Source organism: Perca fluviatilis, chromosome 2 (assembly GCF_010015445.1).
Source record: "Perca fluviatilis chromosome 2, GENO_Pfluv_1.0, whole genome shotgun sequence".
Lineage (NCBI taxonomy): Eukaryota > Metazoa > Chordata > Actinopteri > Perciformes > Percidae > Perca > Perca fluviatilis.
Genome location: NC_053113.1, coordinates 41,674,244 through 41,699,152, shown reverse-complemented (window position 1 = coordinate 41,699,152; position 24,909 = coordinate 41,674,244). Strand labels below are relative to the sequence as shown.

The 24,909-nt window shown below is 41.3% G+C and overlaps 1 protein-coding gene across 2 annotated transcripts in view; it reads right to left on the bottom strand.

Moving 5' to 3' along the window:
* The window catches only part of gab2 (GRB2-associated binding protein 2), a 53,947-nt gene that overhangs the window by 28,319 nt on the left and 719 nt on the right, over window positions 1-24,909 (bottom strand). The window lies entirely within an intron of this gene.

The following is a 24,909-nucleotide window of genomic DNA, read 5'->3' as shown; positions in this document are numbered from 1 at the left end:
AATCAACATAAATGAGGATGAAGTACAAAAGTACTGATAAATAAATCACACACACACACACACACACACAAAAACACACACACACACACACACACACACACACACACACACACACACACACACACACACACACACACACACACACTTACACGCCATCCACCCTGACCCCCACCTTGCATCCACCCTATCCAGAGGTCTTAGTTCTTTGGTTCTTAACACCAAATACTAATTCAGTCTGTAGCCATGAAGTAGAATTTTAAAACTTGACATCAACCAAACACTACCGTGGTGTAATTTGTTTCTCCCAGATAAGTCATAGTGTAAAGATCACTTTGGGAAGTGGTGATCGACACGGCTTTGCTCCAATCCAAACCAACCTCCATCTGCATACGATGGTGTCACTGGAGCTGGAGTTTCCTCTGAACGTGTAAATAAACACCCCCTTTTTTTCATAACTACATGAAAGGCAGCAGAATAACATGCTCCAACAATGCACCCACGTATGATGCAAGAGCAAGAAGCCTACAATTCACACCAATAACACCATTGTTGTATTCGTCAACTGGAAAAGCAGAACGGAAGGACAGTGGCGTCCATATGTTTTCCCAGTGGCTGTCTTAAAGGGCCTCTGTGTTCTCTGTGCTCAGAGACAAAAGAGGAAGATAGACCAGGAAGGGAAGGGGAAGCGGGGCTGAGGGGATTTTTTTTTTTTTTGGACATCTGCCAGTGATGCACTTCCGCCAGGCAATGTCTCTCCCATGCAGGCTGCTGACACACAGGATCCTGCAGGCCCCCTCTCTCTCCATCAACACAGACACTGCTGCAAGGCTAACTGCCCCCTCCCACACACCCCTCAAACCACAGTGACACCATGCAGACGCGCACACACACACACACACACACACGCACGCACACACACACACACACACACACACACACACACACACACACACACACACACACACACACACACACACACACACACACACACACACACACACACACACACACACACACACACACACAGGGCAGACAAATGGATAGCATTGCATCTCTTCTGTGCTTTTTCTATTCCTAATCTTCTCTGGAAATATGCATGCAACATTGGCTTATAAAAGGCATTTCAGGGGTAAAGTTAATGATGGCTGAATTACTGTAGCTGCTACAGTCTCAGCGTCCCGGTATTGTGCATACTGGGTGTCTGTCACACATGTCATGGCTTACTGGGACACTGGGACACATAGAACAGTGCCACTGTTAATTTGGCACCTCACTGCTGTGGTGTTTCTGGACCAATCAAATCAGTTAAAGAGGGAGCGGTGTCGTGAGACGACAAGAGCTGATTAAATCGATTTGTTGTCAACTATTAAATGAACGGTCAACTATTTTGATAATCGATGAATGGGTTGGAGTCATTTTTCCCACTAAATTCTCTGATTCTAGCTCCTTAAATGTGAATATTTTCCAGTTTCTTCTCTCCCCTGTGACAGTAAACTGAATATATCTTTGAGTTGTGGACAAAAGAAGATGTGAGCAGTGGGGGGATGTAACTAAGTACATTTACTCCAGTACTGTATTTAAGTACAAATGTTAAGGTACTTGTACTTTACTCGAGTCTTTTTCGTCTCCTGCCTCTTTCTACTTCTACTCCGCTACATTTCAGAGAGAAATATTGTACTTTTTACTCCACTACATTCATCTGTTACCGCTTTAGTTACTAGTTACTTTACACATAAAACTAAACTAGCCAACAATATAACGGCCTACAAGTCCAGCTGAAATGATTAGACACATACACATACTTTTACTTAAGTAACAGTTTTAATGCAGGAGTATTTTTACAGTGTGGTATTAGTACTTAAGTATGTAAGTAAAGGATCTGAATACTTCTTCCACCGCTGCTTTTGAAGACGTTATCGTGGGCTTTGGAAAACACTGATAGACATTTTTTCCCCCCATTTTCTAACATTATTATTACATCATATACGTTGTTAGACAGTGGTGGTAAGTGGTTATGTGAATGTTATGTGAACGTAAGGCAATGACGCATATTCTAATATTTTATATCAATATTTGACTACAAATGTTACTGACGTGTTCTTTGACACATTCAAACTTGTGTTTATTCTTCCTCTGATAAATCAACAGAGGAAAGAAAGAGGCTGCAACATGTTTTCTTTCTCTTTTCTTTCCCCAGGAAGTGCAGATTCCGATCTTATCTTCCGTGTGTGGCTGACGTGCTCTTGAGGTGTTGGGGTATAAGACTTCTTCTTTTTAATTTCTGTCAGACTGAGAGTAGAGCCATGCTGCTGTGTGCATCTTACCACTAGAGAAGACGTTGTAAGGTCATTTCTCACCAGCAGTGGAAGAAGTATCCAGATCCTTTACTTAAGTTAAAATACTAATGCCACACTGTAAAAATACTCTGTTGCGAGTAAAAGTCCTATACTGAAAATCTAACTTAAGTATAAGTATGTAAGTATCATCAGGTAAATGTACTTAAAGTATTAGAAGTAAAAGTACTCTATGCAGAAAAGTCCTCATATTCTAGAAAGTGTAAAGGATCCAAACAGTTGTGTGTTTTAATGGTCTAATCATTTCAGCTGGACTTGTAGGCCCTTATATTGTTGGCTAGTTTAATTCATAATAAAACATCAGATTTTATAAACTACATGCGTTTTGTGTGTACAAATCTTAATGTGTAAAGTAAGTAGTAAATAAAGCTGTAACAGATGAATGTAGTGGAGTAAAAAGTACAATATGTCTCTCTGAAATGTAGCGGAGTAGAAGTAGAAAGTGGCATGAGAAGAAAAGACTCAAATAAAGTAACTCAACATTTGTACTTAAAAGGGGTGATAGAATGATTATATAGGTTATTTTACACTGTTCCTTAAGGTCTCCTAATGGGGTATGTAACATTGGTTGGGCTGAAAATGGCCCGAATGCTATTTTATTAGGCCCTTAACTACCCTGTGAATATGGCTCTATTTGGAACAAGAGCTTTTCTTCCAAATATGGTATGCTAATGAATATTCAGAATGAGCTACACGCTGATTGGTTTGAGCAAACTACATAGAAACATATGGGAGACTCGGCAGCAGGCCTCATATTTCAGACACTGCAAAGTTATACATTGTTTGTCGGGCTATTTCGTTATTAAATTCACTTCTGAGATTCACTTCTTTTTTAAGCGAGAAATCAACTATATAAAGCTCAAATATGGGCCATTTTACGAAAATTGATGGCTAATTGCAAATTTGGTAAGACTGTGTGTCGGAGTTCAGCCGCTGGTGCTGCCTCGCCGCCCGCCGGTGCTGCCTCGCCGCCCGGCCTGCCTTCCTTCACAGACTCCGGCCTGCTATGAGGTACTTGGAGCTCCGTCACGGCTGGCAGCCCACAGCAGGGACTACCAACACCGCTGCCCTGACAGAGCTCCAGGGCCTTCAACTCCCCTCTTCCTGCTAGCTAAATGGCCCGGTGTGGAAGTGAGAGCGCCGGCGAGCGAGCCTTGTTACACCAGCAATCTCTTACCACATGTTACACACATGTCACGCCACTTATACAAAATCTAACTAAAGGTCTTATAAAGCTAACAACGGTGTCCGATTTCAAGTTAATGAATATTTGTGAAGACAAAGTGTTTCGTTAGCTCGCGACTGTCCCTTCAATCCTAGCTATGTGTAGCTACAAACCACGGATAGTTAGCTTCCTTTTCGCCTTAATTCGAGTATATTTACAGTTTGAATTTCGTCACGCCACTTACACAACATCTAACTATATGTCTTATAAACCTAACAACGGTGTCCGATTTCAAGTTAATATTTGTGAAGACTAGCTAGGTGTTTCGTTAGCTGCGACTGTCCGATAACTGTAATTTGCAATTAGACATCAATTTTCGTAAAACGGCCCATATTTGACCTCTACATAGTTGATTTCTCACATAAAAAAGTCTCAGAAGTGAATTTAATGGTAAAATAGCATATGAACAATGTATACAATTTCTGAGATCTGCACGACCTAGATGCAGAAGACTAACTGATCTCAGGTCAGTTGTGTAGCCTATGCAAATGTTGGGGCGTGACAAAGAGAAAGACTAGAGCCAAATGAGGAGGAGCCGCAATAGTTGACGTCAACTATGGGGCTCGTTGAGATTCGCCTGTTTTCAGAGGCAGTTTCAAATAGTGAGATTTGCAGAGAAAATAGGTGTCAATGGGATTTAGAGGTTCTATGTATGTCCTAGTTACCCACTAAACTGTCATTATTCAACTATGACAAGGTAAAATCAGTTTTGCATTCTATCACCCCTTTAAGTATAGTACTGGAGTAAATGTACTTTATATTCCACCATTGTTTCTCACTATGGGAAGTTGTTATGAATGAAAACTAATGCAGATTATACTGGTAAAGGGCGGCAAAGCAGACTCAAGCTTTCTTCTGAGTGTGAAAAAAAAAAATATGAAATGAAAAAAATAGTGTACAGTCATCCCTAGAGCTGCAAAGCTGAATGTGGCGTTGCTCCCCTGACTGTTTTCATCAACACTGGCTGAGTGTAGCGCTAGCTAATGTTTTATACTAGAGCTGCAAAGATGAATCGACTAGTTGTCAACTATTAAATTAATCGCCAACTATTTTGATAATCGATTAATCGGTTTGAGAATTCTCTGATTCCAGCTTGTTAAACGTGAATATCGTTCTACTTTCTTCTCTCCTCTGTGACAGTAAAGTGAATATCTTTGAGTTGAGGACAAAACGAGACATTTGAGGGCGTCATCTGGGGCTTTGGGAAACGCTGATCCACATTTTTTACCCATTTTCAGACATTTTAGAGACCAGACAACTAATCGCGAAAATAATCAACAGATTCTATGCTTCTCACTCTCTCTCTCTCTCTCTCTCTCTCTCTCTCTCTCTCGTTCATACTTTAAACCTGTTCTCCTCTCTGCTGCTGTCAGTTGTCATTTCAGGCTAAATCAATGCGACCCTTCCTCCACCCCATTCACCTCTAACTCTCATCATCATTCCCAGCAGCGCCCAGGCTTCCTCCATCATCAGAAGCCCCGCTCCTCATCGCTAGGGTTGGGTACCAAAACCTACGCAACCGATAGGAATCGGACCAGATTAGAACGAAAATTCCGGTTCCTCATTTCGATTCCACGTGTCGACTGAAATATTTTCCCTCTCGCTCCGAAACGGACGTAAAAATATCACACTTTCTCTGTAGTCTGCTAGCTACCGTAAATGTAGGCTACTTTTAAAATGCCATATTTTCCCTCTGGGCTCACCAAAACGGACGTAAAAGCCTTTCTTTGATTTCATTTTTCAGTTTTTTTAAGAATAATAAATAATAAATTGGCGGAAGTAGCAGTGCTTCGCCTTTCTGAGAATATAGTTCCCAGTTTATATATGGTAAGAAAGATGGCTTTGTCAGATGGCTGTGACCTTGTTATTTGTACACCCTGTGACTATACAAATCACAACATGTAAATAGGAAAATGTGTTATTTTGTCACTTATTGGTAGCTGTAGGCTAGTTGGAACCGGTTACCTCCAGGATCTGGGCTAAGCTAGGCTAGCGGTGGGTGCGTCAGACAGAGTTACAACACGCACAGAGATGATGAGAAGGGTATGTATGGATTCGTCTAACTCTGGGGGATACGGTGAATAAGACAAAGTCCCAATAAGTCGGCGTGTTCCTTTAAAGCTATAGTGCGTAGTTTCTGTTGCCCCCATGAGGAATTCTAAGTAATGAAAACAAAACTGTCGGCGCGTCCACATGATACAAGCCTTCCGTGCCCGTGCACCCCCAACACACACACACACACACACACACACACACACACACACACACACACACACACACACACACACACACACACACACACACACACACACACACACACACACACACACACACACACACACACACACACACACACACACACACACAGTTGACTGTAGCCAAAGAGGACATGGAGGATTAGAAGAACATGATGGACTGGAAATGGTTATTATCTTCACTCGAGCTTCTGCGCAGTAAAGTCACCGGACGCCACAATCTCCTGAACATAGTCATACTGAGAAATCCGGAGAGAGTTGTGTGGAGCTGATCTTGTCTTAATTAGCTTTGTATCAACTCATTTGGCAACAGCTTGAATGTAACAGACGTTCGTTAATATCAAAAAGTTATGCACTAGAGCTTTAAATGAAGTCTCTCCTAATCGTTAGTTGCAGCCCTAGTCATCAAAGACAAATACATTTGAGGGGGGGGGTCCACAAAGCTCTGTGCTTGCTTCATTGCCATTAGACCATGCACAGAGAAATCACTATAACTGTTGCAAAGCCCCTTATATTAAATATCTTTGCCTTTTCTGGAAAGAGAGAGCATCACTTAATTGAGACCTGGAGCGCTGCCCAGTTTCGAGAGGTCAGCGCGACCCAGCTGGGTTATTCCTGGCATCCTTCAGCTGCGGCGGGCATATTAACTCAGGACAGCCACTCTCAACCACGGAGCAAAGACAACTCATTTAGGAGGCCTTATCGTACTTAAAATAGAATGAGTGGTTTCCACAGGAAAAAGTAGCTGCTGCCTAATTCAAGAACAAATTCATTTACGGCTTGGTCTGAATGAAGAGGGTTGAATAATGTTTCCCTTCGTCACCCTTTCTGCTAAGCTTCTCACGGAAACCGCGCATGCACGATGAAAGTGCATTTATTTTCCAATCAGCCTTTTCAACAACACAACTGGCAGTGCAGCTTTTCCCTTTCTCTTTCTCTCTCTCCTCTCTCTCTCTCTCTCTCACGCACTCTTTCAAATATGAGCAAACTTCCCTGGCGAAGTAAATCATGGGGGAGGAGGACACAACAAAATGAGCCTAATCCACCCACCGCCTGTCCTATAGAGCATGTCTAAGCCCATCGATCACTGTCTGAGCAGTGGGAAGTGTAAAACTAGGCTGAACTGTCCTGACTCTCCAACTTTCCCCTCCCCCTCATAGCTTTGGTTTAAGCTGCATCACTGTTCTCGAAAAAAAAAAAAAAAGAAATGGCTCAGCTGGGACACACTGCCCTTAATAACAACTGGACTGGACAGTCCACTGGTCCACTGGTCCACTGGTCGGGCTGTGAGCCACTAATCACACCCTATACTAGAGCTGCAAAGACTCATCGATTCGTTGTCAACTATTTCATTAATTGCCAACTATTTTGATACTCTATTAAGTGGGTTGAGCTTATTTAGGAAATAAAAAGACTGATTCCAGCTTGTTAAATGTGGATATTTTGTAGTTTCTTCTCTCCTCTGTGACAGTAAACTGAATATCTTTGAGTTGTGGACAAAACCAGATGTCAGGATGTCATCTTGGGCTTTGGGAAACACCGATCCACATTTTTCACCATTTTCTGACATTTCATAAACCAAACGACGACTCGATTAATCGAGAAACTAAGCTACAGATGAATCGACTATGAAAACAATTGTTAGTTGTAGCCCGACCCTATGCAAACACGGTATCATACATTATTGTTTGAGCAGAACACTGCAAACTGGTTTTTGTTCATCACATCCTGCTGCTCTTTTCGCAGAAGAGATCAAAGTCAAATAAACGTCAAATCTGAGCAAAATTCTAGTACTAATGACAAAAGAGTTGAAGAGTCTCAACTCTAGAATGTAAAATGACTTCCTGCCAGCGCGTGAAGCGTTCCAAGAAGAAGAGCAGCCATCCGTGTCTATGAACGCACAGCGTTTAGTCCCTTCAGTCTTGTTCAACATCCCATAAAGGTCTTGATCTTACCTTGTTCCAACATGGCCTCATATGTCCTGCACCGATGGCAGCCAGCTCCAGATACAGAGAGACTACGGAGGATAACGTCTGCATCTATTTCAGATGACTGGGAAGGAAAACCTCTAATAACAAAACCACACAAAACAATCTTCTGAGCGAGTTTCTCTTCTAAAAATACGATCACAACTGGCTTGTCTGGCCAATTCTCTTTTGTTTCTTCGCATGTTGATAAGTAGACACGGTTTGTTCTATTTCTGGCACTCTGCGAAACAATGATACAGTGGGAAAACAAACAAATTCATACAAAAAGGAGATACAGTTGTCTGGTATTTGTTGACAGTCCTCCATGGCTTTATATACTGCATTTTGGGAGATAAATACACAGCGGCAGCTGATAAGTCAGAGCAATCACTTTTGTGTATTTGCACATATCTAAACCAACACTGTAACAAACAAGCCTGGTCTCAGGTCTTTAAACTCATCACTCTGCTGTCCTAGTAACACTGACTAATAAACTCAGTGGTGGTTGTGTGGCCTAGACAATTATCCAAGGTGTGCCTTCTATGTACAGCAATAGAGCAATACATAGTGTGTGCGTGTGTGTGTGTGTGTGCGGTAGTAGTAGGCTGTGTCAACAGTCTGGCTGATAAGCATCAGTCTACATGTTTTTTAAATGCGTATGAGCAAACATCCAAAGTACACACGAATGTTATCCAAAATAAGGGTTACAATATTCTTGTTTACCTCTCTTCCTGTAAAAGCAGGAGAGGAGCTTCCACCGTGGCCAGTTTACATTCAGCTACAGAGGTCCAGTTATATGCTTCCCTTTACAGTCACTCCTCATTTAGGATTAAACAACAACAAACTTACAAACAACAAAATATTTTATTAAAAAAATTAGGATTATAAAAGACACTCAGGAACACTTTTCACTTTAATTTTATATTTTTCCATTGCTCATTTTCAATTTCTTTAGTTTTCTATGCTGTTTGGTTTTGCCTCACTTTTGCATTTATTTTTAGAATGTTATATATATATATATATATATATATATATATATATATATATATATATATGTTTTTTACAATTTATTGTATTGTATATATTTTGTACTTATTGCACAGTGGGTCAAAGAGAAAACACATTTTCCATTGCTCTGTATGTATGGCGCATGTTTTGAGATAATTGACAATAAAGTTGACTTGACTTGATGAAGTACAGCACTATGTAAATTTAGTCATGATACAGTGTATTAACGCAGTGCCGATATGATACGGTCATATTTTTGTTGTTGTTTGTTCATCTGTAGTACCACTTGTTAGACATTCTTTTCTTTCTTGTAAATAGCGTAACAATCCTTATGCTTATCTGTAAATTGGTGGCTAGTAGGGCCGGGTTAAAACAATCGATTCGCCGATTAAAATGTATCTTTGTTTGAGTGAACTGATATCGATTAATAAAATCCCGAAATCCATCTTTCTTAAGAGTTTTTGGGGGCATTTACGGCCTTTATTATGTAGGCCAGCTGAAGACAGGAAAGGGGGAGAGAGAGGGGGAATGATATGCAGCAAAGGGCCGCGGCCGCGGCTGCTGCGGCAAAGACTGAGCCTCTGTACACGGGGCGCACGCTCAACCAGGAGAGCTATCCAGGCCCCCGTGAAATCGATCTTTTAATACAAGGCTTTTCGTGTACCTAACCCAATTCATAAGGAATCGGAAAAGTAATCAAATCGGGACCTTGTAAAACAGAATCGAGTCGATTCAAGACATCATTGGCGATAACCAGCCATAGATGCAAGCATGCATACTGTAGCTGCATTTCATTTCAATGTTAGGTGGGTTCCAGTACAAGCCCTCAGGGTGTTTTTCATCCCACCTGTGCATTTTCAAAAGACAAAGAGGAGGCACCAGGCAGTCGTCTTTGACTCTGCTTTACCTGCTGCTGCAGTACACACACACACACACACTACACAGCTGCACAAGCAGCGGCACTGTGGCGCTGCGGCAGAGCCTGCGTACATGCTCTCATATATTACCAGCTTTTGTAAAAGGTCATGTGTTGTTGGGGCAGGGCGATTTACTCTCTAGTGAGACACTCGGCTGCAGTCAGAGCGGACGCCTCAGGCAACATGTCTAGCGTTTGATGTGAGCGACAGCTCACACCACTAACAACGCCTTGATGAGACTGCAGGGAAACGCACCGGTGCTGGGCCATTACTGCTAAATTATAGTAAAAGGTGAAGGGAGAGGCCTCCCATCAGTGTTCTCACAGGTCCCACTGGTGGGCTTCTAAGGGATGGGATATAGCATGGAGATAATTATGGGGGGGGGGGGTCTTTAGTATCTCATTTCAGGACTCCCAGCAGCCCAAGTCCAGCATGAGCATATCAACATATCTGGAAGCTCTATAGATAGTCTTTGATCTTTTGATTTTGTATTTTATTTAGGTGAAGTTCTTGTGTTTATTGACAATTTTGAACATTTGAACAGCCATAAGTTTGGCTTCTTTTGTAAAATGAAAAATGGTTTTGTAGAAAAACATCTTCATATTCTTCAAGTAAGATAGGGGAATAACAAATGTTCGATACTGGCACCGATATCAATACTGGGACTTCGATACTGGTTCCTGAACAATACTTTTTTTCTAGGGATAGACCTAGTATTGGCCCTGGTCGATTAGCGGGCCGTTTTATTTGCCTGATAACCGATAAAGTTAATTATTTAAAAAGTGAGCTACTTTGGCTCGGCTACAGCTCTGTGTCTGTCCTTCTGCTTCGGTTTCCCTCACCACTGAGTCTGACTTAATGTTCCGCCCACAACACTATCTGAGTATCTGTTAATGGGTATTATGTTTAAAGTTTCTCATTTATTAAATAATTGCTTAAAGCATCTAAACAAAGTTTTGTGTTGGAGTTTGTAACATTCCAAAATTTTCATTTTCACTGTAAATGTATACAGGTTCCAGATATATAAAAATCTAGCCTGGGAAAACCCTGACAAACTTCCGGCAAATTTCTGGCCAAGAGCCCATTCAAGCCCATTTCCAATTTTTCCAAATCGAGACACCAATCACAACCGTTGAGGCGGGCTTTACATGATGATGATAGCGCAGTGACGGCAAGCAGCTTCTTGTTTACATTCAACATGACGGCCACCGAAGCGCAGCCACCCATTTGATGCCGCTGTCGCTGCTACGTCACCCGGATCGTTGGTCTGATTGGTTGAAGGACTATCCAATTGTGCCCAGAGGCCTTTGAGCGTGTCTGTTGATGATGCCCCTTTGGAAATGAATTGTGAATGAACCTTCCCCAGACCCACTCTCAGTTACAACTGAGAAGGGTCTGGTGTCAACAAGGCTACAAAAGAAATCGGTATCGGCCTTGAAAAACCAATATCGGCTGATTCATACTTTTTTCCATACTATTTTTATTGAACCCATTTCAACAAAAGAAATTCCAACGTTACACATTACGACACAAATCTTTGCATTTATCTCTGTGTTTTTTCTGCGTGTCTGGATGACGTGTAAGTTAGACAGCCACTCACAGACATTATTAGATCTTGGTAGAAGCATACTGCATGCTGATTGGCTCTCTGAAGCGGATGAGATTTACTCCTTAGGGATTGCAATTTGGTATTGAATGACGAGGCATTTTTCGATACTCAATACTTTAGAGGCAATTCGGCCGGTGCCTAAAAAGTATCAAATTCCGAACCCAGCCCTAGCTACAGAAGAACAAAAGAGGAATATTTAGCACATCAGTGACTTCATTTCTTCATTATTCATGCCTGAATAAGGAATGTTCGCGAATTAGAATTTCATCTATCCAGAAAACGCCTCTCAACAACAGAGCAGCAGCAAGGATAACTTTGCAATGCGTGAATGAAAAAGGTTGGACTGCTATAATGGCCATGATTGTATGAGTGAATGCCTAAACACTTGTGATTCTGGTTAATGTAGTGAAGAGGGGACAAAGCAGGACGGGCTGCAGCAGACAATGACGACAGAGCCCTGATTATGTGCTCCTAATCGATAGCGGGTCACTCGTGACGTCAGCCCACATTCCAGGAACAGATGGGAGTTTCTGCAAGCGAGGAAACGCAATCCAGTTCCATTAGAAGAACATCATCTGGCCATTCACACAGCACAAAAACACATTTCAAATGTGCATTGTTGTTTTATTACATTTATAATGTAATTTATTACATTATTACATAATTGTCTAATTGCAATTTTATTACGTAATTCGCAGTTTCTTTGTTTAACCGTAAATTATTGCTAACATTAGCCAAGATCCTAATGACTATTGATGGTAATTGTTGATTTTGTTTGGATATGGCAAATTGTAACTATATAAATGATTATTGGTTGGACTGTTGAGCTAAAGATATGTTAGTTTTTGTTAGTTGTTGGCACTTACACGTTCATAGTAACAAAAGTACAGAAGCAGTGATGACTATTTTGCCACATGGTTTTGCCAATAGTGATGACTATTTGTTGTACTCCTAAATTAGTCTGTTTGTTAATGATCAATCCTTTGTTTTTTAGTGATGAGAATACATGTTCTATTGTCAATTTTATGTTCATTTAGGAAAAAATACAATGTTTTGATAATGAATAGGCGTGGTTTACTTCATAGGCTGTGTTCCTGTGTTACTACATGATCTGGGTCACATGACAGTGATCGAACCAAAGGACGAATCCTGGAATTCATTCAAAACTTTAATTTGTTTGAAAAAGTAATAAATCAATATTTAGAAATTTGACTGACAGAGACAATTATGCTGTTAATCGCAATTATTTCTGAGACAATTTATCATACAGCAAAATCTTGAATTGTTACGGCTTTAATTGTTATGCTTTCCAACGTTCCATAAAAACTTTTGAAAAGCAGAACATGAAGTCACATAAGAGCTGGATAGTCCTCCAAACATATTTTTTGGTCTTCTTTTCTGTGCTTGACAGGTGTCGTGTATCTGCATTTACCTATGTGACATCGGTTTATGTTACAGTGAGCTTAAATACACCACAAATGGACATGAGAGAGCATGGGTGAAGTTCCTTGGACGTCTCACAGTTTACACAGGTCTCCCCATCTTGGCTCGGAGCGAGATGTTAAGCAGACAGCTGTCCCAGACAACGTTTATAACACGTTTCTGGAGCGTTTCCAATAAAATCACACCACAAACAAAACAGGAGTCCAACAGTGTGCCAACAACGAGTGGCCATTTTGCATTTTCTACAGCTCCAGCTCCATTATCTGTCTCGAGTGGTGAAGAGATCCAGATGCTCCCGGATCGGACACAACTCTGTCCCTTTCCCGGAGAAGTAAACATGAAAAGATGTTAAACAGAATTGCTGAGAGTATAAAACTACAGGCGTTTAAGTCCAGCGGATGCTTAAAGCACTGTTGCAATTTAAATCAAACTGCTCAGCTTTCCCAACAGTCAAAACACTGGCCTTGGAAGGCCGGCAGCTGCAAGACATAACACATTCAGATAAGACCCAAACAGGTCCATAAATTCTTGTGTGTTAATAAAGAAGGTGGGAGGTTAGCCAAGGAGCGCCAAGACAGACAGCCTAGGAACACTTAACTCCTGATGTTTCCCTCATGTGTAGAAATGCCAAGTTCACATTCTCCTTTTGAAGCAAGACATCAGCTTTGAATCCCATTTAGTGCACGTAGAGTAGAGCCCGACGTGCTTTGGCTTTCATGACACTATAGGAAATATGATTCCACATACAATGTCTTCATATGACTGTGACGGAAAGCTCCATCCTACAGGTGTGATGATGATAAAGAGGGATGCTGCTTTTGGTACCTACGGTGCTCATTCACTCCCTTCACAGGAGCAATGATCTGCAAAATCTGCAGCGCATCCTATGAAAAACAACCTCTCAAAAGCTCCCAATAGATATAATCGGCCTCAATTTGCAGTTGAACACCTCCATCATTAGCAAAATGAGTAATCTCTCGCCATGTCTCCGTATCAGCAAAGGGATGGGCTTATTTAGCGGGAGCCTGCCCTGACAGTTTGACTAACAGGGAATATTGTGTGCCTCATACTTTGTGTGGCTGTACCCATGGTGTTCCGTGAGCGTCTCCCGGTCTCTCTAACTCCTACCAAGGTTGCTTTAGATTAGGGCTGCACGGTATGAGAAACAAAATCTAATTGCGATTATTTTGACTGATCTTGTGATCGGGATATGATTCACGATATTGTAGGGAATGATCAGTTTATTATTACTGTTAATTAATGTTATTATATTATTCCGATTTTCATTGAAAAATATTAAAATAAAAAAATGATTATATAGTTTTGGTGAGGATCTGTACCAATCATCGATAAAACAGAGTTAGACAAGTCGGGTACATACCCTTCTCATCTCTGTGCGTGCTGTAAAGCTGTCTGACGGCTCCAGCGGCATCAGCCCATCACAGAACAGGCAGGTGAATGGTTCCAGTAATCCTACTGCTCCCAATAAGTGACAAAATAACGCCAACATGTTCCTATTTACATGTTGTGATTTGTAGAGTTACAGCGTGTACAAAAAACAACGTAACATGAGACACAGCCATCTTCTAACCATAAACAAACCGGGAACTATATTCTCAGGCGGAAGAATATAGTACTTGGGCGGAGTGATATGCTCGCAGCAAGCCTGTCTGAGAATATAGTTCCCGGTTTGTTTACAGATAGAAGATGGCTGTGTCTCATGTTACGTTGTTTTTTGTACACACTGTGACTCTACAAATCACAACATGTAAACAGGAACATGTTGGCGTTATTTCCTGTCACTTTTGTCCGAGCAGTAGGCTAGTTGGAACCATTTACCTGCAGGATCTGTGCTAGGCTAAGCTAATGCTGGAGCCGTCAGACAGCGTTACAGAACGCACGGAGATGAGAAGGGTATGTATCGACTTGTCTAACTCTGGGGGTTACGGTGAATAAGCTAAATTCCCAATAAGTCGGCGTGTTCCTTTAACTGAACAGCTTCGGAGTCATTGGAATGGTTATATGACTTTTTTTGGGGTTGAATGGTGGTCGTCTCGCTCTCCCCTAGCGCCTGTGAGCGGAAAAACCACCTTTGCAAATTTTGGCCGGCGAGCCAGCGTCAGGAAGTATTGCGTGATATCAAGTCTTGCGATGTAACGAATTGCTTCACGGCACTGCATACATACACGCACCCATCCAGGAACCGGCCAGCTATAAGCACAAGGTAGCGATGGAGTATTTCACACCATCGTCATGGCTGAGAGAAGCAGAAAGCTAGGAAAGCATTGTCGGAGGAACAGACAAAGAGGAAATGGCAGACTGACCGAGCGAGTTTTTACACAGTGTTACCAAATATCTATTCCGAAGCTGTAGTGGGAGCTCTATAGAGAAACCTGCGAGCAAAAAGTGAAGAAATTGCCAAAACTGCATAGCGCCCCATTAAATCTGGTGGGAACTCTCTGAAACAGTCTCTTCAGTACCACAGAGAGTAGAAACATTTACATACAAGGGGGAAGTCTGACCTCAGCACCTTGTTCTGTCGCAAACATCACAGTGCCTTGCCTGTATGACCAGCAAATATATTGGAAAATAGTTTGTGTAGCTGCCGGAGCACACCAGCACACCCAATCCAACACCGTACAGTAGGGGTGGGATAAAATATATATCGTTGTCCTTCTTCGTGCAATTGGATAATCGATTCACTGGCGCCAAATATTGATATTTGAATTATGAATGAGGGAAACTTGAACACAAGTTAACGAGCCGAAGAGGAAGAGGTTTTCAACTGGATGGTGGACAGCAGTCTGAGGAAAATAACAGATGCCCCAGCCACGTTTAAGTCCAAAGTCTGGAGCCATAGTTGCTCTATAATTGTGTCATTTTAATTTACAGACTGAAAAACTTGGGCTTCAGAATTGCTCTGTTTTCTAACAGAACAATTCTAGGAGATGACCAAGAAAACCATGCACTTAACCTTTTCATTGGCAATTTGAATTCAAAGTTAGACTGATATCAAGATAGATCATTATAGACAAAAATGACAAAAATATTTATTAATTTAATGATTAAATAAGGTAATGTCTCCAAACTTACCTCAATTATAACTTGTCTCCTGCTAGTTGTACTACAGCACTTACTTTAAAAAATAAGTTAATAAATATTTTTGTTGCATATATTTTCGGTGTGGTAATTTGTAGATGTCCCTAAGCACTCGTCTTACTGCCGGCAGCAGCAACAAAAACAACAGCAGAGAGCAGAAGCCAGCAGGTAAGTATCATTTGCATAAACTTCTGGTGTACTTACAAACTTTCCAATCCATTGTTTTATGAGTGCATAACCTATTGTACTAGTGTAGAAGTTTGGTATCATTTCAGGCATTATTAGTGGGTAATGTACAAGAGACACTCTCGGATCCATTAGCCCCTGCGCTAAGCTATTCAGCTGATAATGCTACTCTACGCTAACTCTCCCAATGTTAGACCCAGGTGAAAAAAGCTTCTGGGGGGGGTGTTTGGCTCGAGGTCATGGTGCAAAGGACCCTAGGGTGAATTACTCCGAACCATCACTTTAACATCCAGACTACCTCCTGTCCAACTCCTCTACTGTACATATTATGGGGCTGTGAACCCCCCCATGATGCCCACCAGTGGGTTTTACTTCCACCAGTTTTAAGTCACCTAAAAACCTTGGACACACAGGTCAGTGATCTGCATCACTGTCTCTGCTAAACTTACGTAGATGACATTGTCCTATGTTGTCTCGCTGTGTCTCACAGCAAAGTCTGTATCTGTGCACAGGCTACATTACTCATGTTTTTTTCTTATCCGAGTCTTAGTTGTAGGAAATTTCAGTTCCTAAGAAAGAACTGCAATGACTCATCACTGTCTGGATCTTCGAAGAAAGAATAATCTCTAATCTAAACTATGTCTATACTAGAGGTATTTAAGCATTAAAAGGAGCCAACCGACCCTAAATATATTCTTATTACAGAGATGCAATGTTTCCTAAATCAAGCATGTAGCTGTTTTCATTTTGACAAATATAACCACCTATACCACAACCTCAGCCCAAAGGCACTTTGCTTACACATTTTCAACTCCTACAAACTATTGCAGCATGGCAAGTGTTTCACATGAAACTGAAAAACAAATCATATCACCCTAATGTTTGCAAATTTACAGCCGTTAGTGATAAATTCCTATTTCACAATGCAACGGCCTGCACAGGTCATAGAGTATCCTTGGCTGGTTTATACAAAGCTCAAAATGACTGTCGGCTCCCGCTTCCCTTAGGAAGCACACTATTAAACTTTTGGCTGATGCCAATGCCATTTAATTGCAATTCTACTGTGAGCGTCTGGTTTTGAGGAGTTTACCTTCATCACCTTTTAATCATCTGGTCAAACATCTTTGGTCTTTGCAGCAGGTGGGTCCCTGCGAGCTTCCCTGGGTTGTTTTGACTGTCACACTAAAATTTCAAGAATTGTACCGTAGGCATATATATTTCGCAGCTGTTGCATACTGTTAAAATAGATTATTTCTTCAGGAAATTACTCCATATAGTCTTGTTCCTATAAGTGGCACATTTAGGGGCTCATCACAACCCCAATGTGGAATAGACTTCAAGAATATAGTACACCATTTTCGACAAAGCAAGACCATTTTCCGGTTTAATGAAAGTTCTACTTCACAAACATCACTGACATCTTGCCAGGAAGAAAATAGCCGTGGTGGCTATTTTTTTCCTGGCAACATGTCAGGTTCTACCGGCTGTAACACATTTATAAATATCACTATCTACCTATTTGCTGCGCAGAGGAAATAACACATTCGGATATCTATTTCAAGATATTTCACATTCGCAAGAATTTCATGGTTATTGCAACCTATGTAAATTGCGTTTGCAAAGGGTTGTAGTGTGGTAGTAATCCAAATAGTTGCATTCACTCATTAAAAGTATGTTGATTTTAATTGTATTTCTAGGTTTAAAAACACAGGTTTTCTGTCCCTCACCACCTACCATGGTGCGTCTAAGCTCAAGCTGCTCAAACAGGGGCCGTCAGAAAGGCGTGGTGGGAGCGTAAAGCAGGGCGCCGGTCAAAAAAGAGCGTCGAGTGTCAACCTACGTCAACCTAAGTCAACCACCCCTGGGTAAATAAATGCTAAGAGAACAATAAATGGCTGTCAGCACATATTACAAAGCCAAAGCAAGTATCTCACACTGAAACCTCAAATGTCAGCACTGGTATTCATATTTCTGAACACAAATGAAAACAGGTTTTTCTTTTACTAATGATACTTAAATGACTTTGTGCCATTCTCACCTTGGTGTCTTTGTATGCTGTTGAATGAGAGGCCATAAGGCATTTGTACCGACTGACATTACTACTGCAAAGCCCATTTTCTTCAGAAGGCCTATCTAATGACAGTCATGTGACATGTACTGTAAGCTACCAGCACATGTAAGAGCTGGTAGCACGGTTCCTGTATATGACTTTGTGTTTGGATCTAATCAACAGTGCACAAACTAGATTTCACTTTAAGGAGAAAGAACAGACAGTGGAACAACCTAACGGTACTTCAGTACACTTAGTGGGTAGCTCCTGATAAGTAGCCACACACAGACACACTTGGGAGGACATTAAAACAAACCATATTCTGTATCTGTGATCAGAGGCCATTTCATTCTATGTGATAGTCCAATCTAATTGCGATTTTCCTGCCAGATATTGCGATTACGATTTGCGATTTTAAACAATCTGTGATAAGTAACAATATCATTCCAGCATTTATCTAATGAAAAAAACAGTAAAAAGAGGAATAAAAAAATCAAATGTTATACCAAACACACAACTAAATAATTCCCATTCGATTAATCGCGGTCTTCACGATTAGCTAATTGTAGTCTTTCAAATCGCGATTTCTATTTGAAAACGATTAATAGTTCAGCGCTAGTCAGAATTCTATCAAACTGCATCTTGTAGATGCCAAATTAAAAGGTGCTGTAGGTAGGACTGTGATGATCCAGGACTTAGCCAAAAAATGTGAACATCAACAACTTCTCAGTCCCTCCCCCCTTTCCGCTAAAGCCCAAAACCATCTCCTAAGCCCCTCCCCCCACAAGGGAGAATGAATGCATGTGCATGAGCAGTGATTGACACACAGTTAGACACCCCCCCTGGCCCTGATTGGTGCATCTGAACAGGAAGCGGCACTACAGGCTGTAGGTGTTTTTTTTATTTTTTTAAATGACCTGCTTCATGTAGTTCTACTGGAACATAGGGTCAGTTTCAGCAAATATGACAGAAAGTTAGTTTTAGAAGTGTTACCCACTGCACCTTTAACTATTGGTTTCTGGTATCAATGGTGTAATGCTTTCCTGAGCTGTAATCGTTTATGATCTCTGTATCAGCAGAGGGGTCTAAAATAAAAATGGATTAATCCCAAAAGTTGTTTTGGTCAGCTGTTTTCTTTTTTTTACCATTACATAAAACTATCACCCCCGTGATAGTGTTCTTTCTGAGATTTGAGGAGATAAGTAAAACCATTCTCACTGCTGGTCCAAATCACAAGAGAAAAATCAGTGCGATCTAATTACCTTCAGAATGGCACTATTTTAAGGTCAGCTGATAGCACTGAGTCTTGATACATGGAAATACATTTATATACTCGCAGACCAATTTAATTTCTTTCCCTGCCAGCGGACCTCTGTCAAATTTAAAAAATTTTTTAAAAATATAAGAAAATTTTTATAATTCTGATTGGAAGATACATGATAGATAACTTGAGAAGTATAATTTGTGATAAACAAATTGTATTTTTATGATTATTTAGATAATTTTGATGATAGATATATTTAAATTAATATTTATAGACTTTATAATAACTTTCTTTAAAAGCCAAGTGGCGTGTTGTCTGTACGTATTTTGAGCGCCGTATACAGTGGATGGGTTGGGTTTAGGAAAAGAAGAACGGGGTTGGGTTTAGGAAAAAAAGAACCTGTTGGGTTTAGGAAAAGAAGAACCTGTTGGGTTTAGGAAAAGAAGAACGGGGTTGGGTTTAGGAAAAGAAGAACGGGGTTGGGTTTAGGAAAAGAAGAAAGCGACTGTTGAGTTTAGGAAACGTGACACGCGAGACACGATCCCCGGTCTCCTGGGTCAAAGTCCTGTGTTTGACCCATCCTCCACCCCGACCAACCTCCCTATGTGGATTTTCACCCTTTCATACTACTCGCTATGACGTAAATTCCCACGCAATTGCAAGGTAATGTAAGTCAATGGAGGCCAAACGGCGTTGAAAAACACGCTGAAAAGCGAGTATGTGTCTTGATAACACGCCAAAATGGCGTACAACTTGCCGTGTCATACATACACCACTTCATGAGATCAGTCTGAAGATTTAGAAAGACTTCCAAACATTCCCTGTTTCGAGCTTCTTAAATTTGAGAATATGCTGCTTTTTGGGTTTTGGACTTTTGGTTGCACAAAACAAGCAGTTTGAAGTCACTTTTGGACTCTGGGATTTTCTGATACGTACTATACTAAGTAGGGCTGCAACTAACGATTAGATTCATCGTCTATTAATCTGTGGATTATTTCTCAATTAATGGATTAGTTGTAGGCTCAGTAAAATGTCAGAAAATGGTGAAAAATGTCGATCAGTGTTTCCCAAAACCCAAGATGACGTCCTGAAATGTCTCCTTTTGTCCACAACTCAAAGATTTTCAGTTTACTGTCACAGAGGAGAGAAGAAACTAGAACATGTTCACATTTAAGATGCTGCAATCAGGTAAGTTTTTCATAAAAAAATGACTCCAACCGATTAATCGATTATCAAAATAGTTTATAGCAATTCATTTAATAGTTGGCAACGATTAATCTTTGCAGCTCTAATACTAAGGAATAAGCGATTAATCAGACTAAAAGAAATTGTTAACCTCAGTAAGGCAATTTGCTGCTTAAATAATCAACAGATATGATAACGGGATCCTTGTGATTGACATAAGCAACCTACCATCATTTACATTGGTGGTAGGTTGCTTATGTCAATCACAAGGATCCTGTTAGGAGAACATATGCAACATTGATAAACTAATCTGACTTTTGATACTGCAGTCACATTAAGCCACCCCAGTGTTGTAGCTTGTGGGGAAAGGCCCATCTGAGGGACCACAGATAAAGTGGAACAAGGAAAATGTCTGTGAAAGCGCTGGGTGTCTGTCAAAGCAGGAACTGGGAGGCGTTCTCCGCTGACCTCTGAGGGCAAGGACTTCCCAAAGCCCCTCTGCAAAACAACAGCAGACCCAGCAGCTGACAGTGGGACACAGGCGGCTGCTGCTCGCCTATGCCTGCATGAACACTCACCGTCCCCCTCTCTCTTGGATGTTCCATCTCCAAGAGCAAGACGGTAAAGCCCTTAGAAAGTGGCAGCGGGAGAAAGGCCGATATGATCTGTCTGGAATGTGGCAATGCTTTACTGTACGTGAACAGACATGTTTTGTGACGTCCGATACAACAACGGGCACATGGGAGGGTTTAGCCAACAGCAGCCTGATCCCGACCTCAGAACAGGAGTTAAACTGTTTACACTATGACACATATTGTGCAGGCAAAGTACGATTCATACGTCCATGACTCATTACGAGGACGTGTTATTATGCATATGTAAACACTGGACGTCACAAAGGGGTAAGACTAGATTTTCTTTTCCTTCTTCCCTTTGTTTATTTCAAGTAACGGAAGAAGCAGCAGCTACAGATAAGAGATTAGAGCTGCAAAGGTTAATCAATTAATCGATCAGTTGTCAACTGTTAAATTGAACGCCAACTATTTTGATAAATCGACTAATCGGGTTGAGTTTTGACCTTTCTTAAATATGTTCTAGTTTCTTCTCCCCTCCGTGACAGTAAAGTGAATATCTTTGAGATGTGGACAGAACAAGACATTTGAGGACGTCATCTTGGGCTTTGGGAAATACTGATCGACTCTTTATTAGAAAGGTCCCGTGGCATGAAAATTTTACTTTATGAGGTTTTTTAACATTAATATGCGTTCCCCCAGCCTGCCTATGGTCCCCCAGTGGCTAGAAATGGTGATAGGTGTAAACCGAGCACTGGGTATCCTGCTCTGCCTTTGAGAAAATGAAAGCTCAGATGGGCCGATCTGTAATCTGCTCCTTATGAGGTCATAAGGAGCAAGGTTACCTCCCCTTTCTCTGCTTTGCCCGCTTAGAGAATTTGGCCTGCCCCTCTCTCCTCCTCAACAGCTTTAAGCTACAGACCTTAAAGCTACAGACACAGAAATGGCACATCCTAAGTAAAGCTCATTGTGGGACTGGCTCTAGTGGCTGGAATTCTGCGACAAGGCTGAATTTTGGGAAAGAGACTTCAGATACAGTATTAGGGGACCACTAAGGCCTATATAAAAGAGACTTCAGATACAGTATTAGGGGACCACTAAGGCCTATATAAAAGAGACTTCAGATACAGTATTAGGGGACCACTAAGGTCTATATAAAAGAGACTTCAGATACAGTATTAGGGGACCACTAAGGCCTATATAAAAGAGACTTCAGATACAGTATTAGGGGACCACTAAGGTCTATATAAAAGATACTTCAGATACAGTATTAGGGGACCACTAAGGTCTATATAAAAGAGACTTCAGATACAGTATTAGGGGACCACTAAGGTCTATATAAAAGAGACTTCAGATACAGTATTAGGGCACCACTAAGGTCTATATAAAAGAGACTTCAGATACAGTATTAGGGGACCACTAAGGCCTATATAAAAGCATCCAAAAAGCAGCATGTCATGGGACCTCTAAACCAACAACTAACCGAGAAAATAATCGGCAGATTAATCGACTATGAAAATAACCGTTAGTTGCAGCCCTATATTAAAGATTGTTTGGGGGTTAAGGTAGCAGACATGATGAAGCACACTGTCTCAAAGAAACCTCAACAGAACTCTGCAAGAGGTCACTGGGTAAAGTGCTGGATTAGTCAGTTGTTTTCATGTTCCTTCTGCTTATTCTGGACATCGTTCAACAAAAGCAGCCAGGCCACTCCCACCTCCCCCCTTTCTAACACCGCCCACCTCTGGAGCCTCGATCAGCCCACCGAGAAGATTTTAAAACTCCAACCGAGTGATTCATTTAGCAGCGCTGAGACATCTGAGCGCCACTGTTTTCCCTTGTGGAGATGCAGCGCGTGTGAAAAGTGACTACACATGCTGTCACATGTTTGAAGTGGGGGAGGAGACACAGAATGTGTATGCTCATCATGTGTTTGTGAGCTGTTGTAGAAAGAGTGAGTCAAAGAGTTAACTGGCCATTGTAAACAATTAGCAAACATTTAACCAGGACTAGTTGTCCTTGTTACTGAGCATAAAAATGTTTTCTCCTGTCTTTAATCCCCAGTTGCATCCAGCCTTCAACCGCCACAAGTGTTTTTGCTCCCTGACTTTGCATAGAATTTGCATGCCAGACCTGCGTGGTGGAATTACCTGTTTTTAATCTCTCTGTCCTAACCCTGCACTGGATTCTACACTGCATTTAACATGCATTAGCTGCGTGCCACTTTTTTTTAATTTTTTTAATTTTTTTTTTGAAACATTCTGTGGAAGGTCACGCATTTTTGTAATACGACGACAAATCATTTCAACAACTAACTACTGATTAACAAACGCAGGCCTAATCTGGTTTAGGGAGGACTTTGTTGTACAAGGAGGAGGAAAAGACAGGGAAAAGTGTTGTTTTCATTGCTGCAATTAATCTCTTTAAAAAAAGAGGCACGACAGCACCAACTGTTGCGTTCAACGCGTCAGCTCGGAAACAAATACATTCCTTACACCTCATTCCAATATAATGGCCGATCAAAACTTGCCACCAGGTTCCTTGAGAAACGCAACACACCTTCAGGCTGGAATGTCTGCGGGTATGTGAAAGTAGTATCTGAAAATATCCCTCTGCATAAGGACGTCAACTATGTCAGATGACAGCAATACTGGTGAGTAAATGGCCCCGATTGTCCGCAGCCTGACTTTAAGTGGAAGGAATTTCAGATGGACAGATTATCGCATTCACAAGTCTGCCTGCTCTGGACACTCCATCTCATGACACTTTTTTTCTGACTGAAAGTGTGTGTGTGTGTGTGTGTGTGTTTGTGTGTTCAGTTGTTTATAGGTTATTGCTCATGCAAAGTTGGTTTTACAAGGAAGGTACGTGTGTGTGTGTGTGTGTGTGTGTGTGTGTGTGTGTGTGTGTGTGTGTGTGTGTGTGTGTGTGTGTGTGTGTGTGTGTGTGTGTGTTTGTTTATAGGTTATTGCTTAGGGTGAGAAGCAGGTTGAGAGAGGCTGAGAGGCTGTTCCCTGCTCTCTTGCCTGAGGAAGGCCATTATTTTAAACTCCATTATGCCTCGTGAGGGCTTTTTCTTTTTCTCCTTGTTTATACAGTACTGCTGTGAACCAAGCAAGTTTTTTCCTCTGTCCCGTTGCAGCTGCTGTTCCATACGGACCACGGTGGTCTCTGTGTAAACATCAGCCAGCTTTAAGTGGAAGACAATGAGGAAATGACAAGACAATGGGGGGTGGGGGGGTGGGGGTCCTACACTACATTTGAAGACATTCAAGGATGGATTTCCAGATGAAACACAAAGATGACATCATGGCAAAGTCAGCTTGTAGAAACATGGAGAGGCCTGGTAATGCAACACCATACATAAACAGTGGACAGCTGTATTTATAGGAGATTGTCTCGTGGTTCTATCTGCCTCCATAAATCCTATTATCTGATTTGTAGCCATTCCCCTTTTGCCCAGCAACCAGCAAGAGACTAGCAGCTTTGGCTTATTAAGTCTTAACATGGCACTCAAGTGCGGTGCGGTTATAACTATTGTTGTGACATTAGTCGAGATGAAAACTGGTCACAGCAGTGCCTGATTAGACATGACTTCATCATGATCAGATAAAGCCAAATGGCAGTTTGTGTCTGAGAGCTATTTAGTCAAAATTATAGACAGCTGTCGGGTATTACACAGGCTTACATCCATGTTGTCCCACACTGGGTGGCTATATGGAAAACCTTGCAATTGCTTTTTCTTTTTTTATATAGGCTACATTTCTAGATTCTA